The sequence below is a fragment of the Pteropus vampyrus genome, unplaced genomic scaffold, assembly GCF_000151845.1.
Source record: "Pteropus vampyrus isolate Shadow unplaced genomic scaffold, Pvam_2.0 Scaffold221, whole genome shotgun sequence".
NCBI lineage: Eukaryota > Metazoa > Chordata > Mammalia > Chiroptera > Pteropodidae > Pteropus > Pteropus vampyrus.
In genome coordinates, this window is record NW_011889002.1 from 2,582,971 (window position 1) to 2,585,430 (window position 2,460).

Sequence of the window (2,460 nt, forward strand, 5' to 3'; positions counted from 1 at the left end):
GTTTGTTTTTTGTTGTTATTATTGAGTTGTATGAGTTATTTGTTTATTTTGGATATTAGGCCCTTATCAGATACATCGCTTGCAAATATATTTTCCCATTCAGATAGTTGTCTCTTTACCTTGTTGACAGTTTCTTTCGCTGTGCAAAAGCTTTTTAGTTTGATGTAGTCTCATTCATTTATTTTTGCTTTGACTTCCCTTGCCTTTGAGGTCAATTTCATAAAATCCTCTTTAAGTCCAAGGTCCATGTGTTTTCTTCTATGCATTTTATTGTTTCAGGTCTTATATTTAGGTATTTAATCCATTTTGAGTTAATTTTGGTGTGTGGTGATAGACAAGAGTCTAGTTTCATTCTTTTGCAGATGGCTTTCCAGTTTTCCCAGCACCATTTATTGAACAGGTCTGTGTGTCTGTTTTTCTACCAATACCATGTTGTTTTGATTATTGTCGCTTTGAAGTATAATTTGAAGTTGGGCAGAGTGATGCCTCCAGCTTCGTTCTTTTTTCTTAGGATGGCTTTGGCAATTAGGGGTCTGAGGCCACTTTTTCAAGATTGGGAGATACAGCTATTTCATCTACCTCTTAAGAACAAACACAGAAAGTCAAAGAAAATGAGAAGACAGAAGAATATGTCCCAAATGAAGGATCAAGAAAAAACTCTGGAGGAAAAACTTTAATGAAATGAAATGGAGATAAGTAATTTGCCTGATAAAGAATTCAAAGAAAATATCATAAGGATGCTCAACAAACAGAGTAGAATAGAAAAACTCAGAGAGCACTTAAACAAAGAGTTAGAAAATGTAATAAAGAATCAGAGATGAAGAATATAGTAACTGAAATGAAGAATAATTTAGAAGAAATTAAAAGCAGATTAGTTAATACAGAAAAAATGAATTAACAACCTGGAAGACAGAATAGTGGAAATCATGGAATCAGAACAGCAAGATGAAAAAAAGAATTTAAAAAATGAGGGTACTATAAAGGACCTCTGAGATAAAATCAAGTACTCTGACATTCACATTATAGGGATTCCAGAAGGAGAAGATGGAAAGGGGCAGAAAGTATATTTGAAGAAATAATGACGGAAACTTTCCTAATCTGGGAAAGAAAACAGACATTCAGGTCCAGGAAGCAGAGTTCCAAACAAGATGAACCCAAAGAGACCCACACCAAGGTATATTATAATTAAAACTGCAAAAGTTAAGGATAAAAAGACAAGTTGAAGGTAGCAAGAACAAAATAAGTCACTTACAAGGGCAACACCATAAGGCTATCAGCTGATTTCTCAGCAGCAAATTTACAGGCCAGAATAAAGTGACAGGAAATATTTAAAGTGCTGAAAGCGAGGAACCTACAACCTAGAATATTATATTAGGCAAGGTTATTATTCACAACTGAAAGATAAAAAGTTTCCCAGACAAGCAAAGACTTTAAAAGTTCATGACCACTAAACTGGCTTTACAGGAATTTGAAAGGGTCTTCTTTATGCAGAAAAAAAAGGCCATGACCAGAAATAAGAAAATACAGGAAAGAAAAAAATCTCACTGGTAAAGGCAAATCTATAGTAAGCACAGTGAATCAACTATTTAAAAAAGCTAATGTGAAGGTTAAAAGACAAAAATAGTGAAATTAACTATAACAACAATAAATAAGAGCTATGAAAAATAAAAAAATATAAAACGTGAGATCAAAATATAGAGTAGAAGGAAGAATAAAAGTGTAGTGCTGTTGGTATGTGTTTGAACTTGAATGCCTATCAGCTTAAAGTAGACTGCTGTAGATATAGATGGATATACATGAACCTCATGGTAATCATAAACCAAAGCCTAAAAAAGTACACAAAAAATAAAGAGAAAGGACTCCAATCAAAACACTGATGAAAACCAGCAAATCAAAAGGAAAGAGATCAAGAGGACAAAAGAACACAGAGAAACAACAAAAACAACCAAAAATAAAACAATTTAAAAAATGTAAATAAGCATGTGCTAATCAATAATGACTTTAAATATAAATGGACTAATCAAAAGACATAGGGTAGAGGAATGGATAAAGAAAAAAAAAGACCTTTCTCTATGGTACTTACAAGAGACTCAGTTTAGATCAAAAGACACACACAGACTGAAAATGAAGGGATGGAAAAAGATATTCTGTCCAAATAGAAACAAAAGGAAAACTGGAGTAGCAATCTTAATTCAGACAAAATAGACTTTAATACAAAGAATGTAAAAAGAAACAAGAAGGACATTACATAATGATAAAGAGATCAATTAAAGAATAGGATGTAAATATCTATGCACCCAACATGGAAGCAAATATTATATAAAGCAAATATTAATGGGCATAAATGCAGAAATTAACAGTAATACAATAATAGTTAGGCACTTTAAAATCCCACTTACCTCAATGATCATCCAGGCAGAACATTAATAAAGAAATAATAGCCTTAGATTCCATAATAGA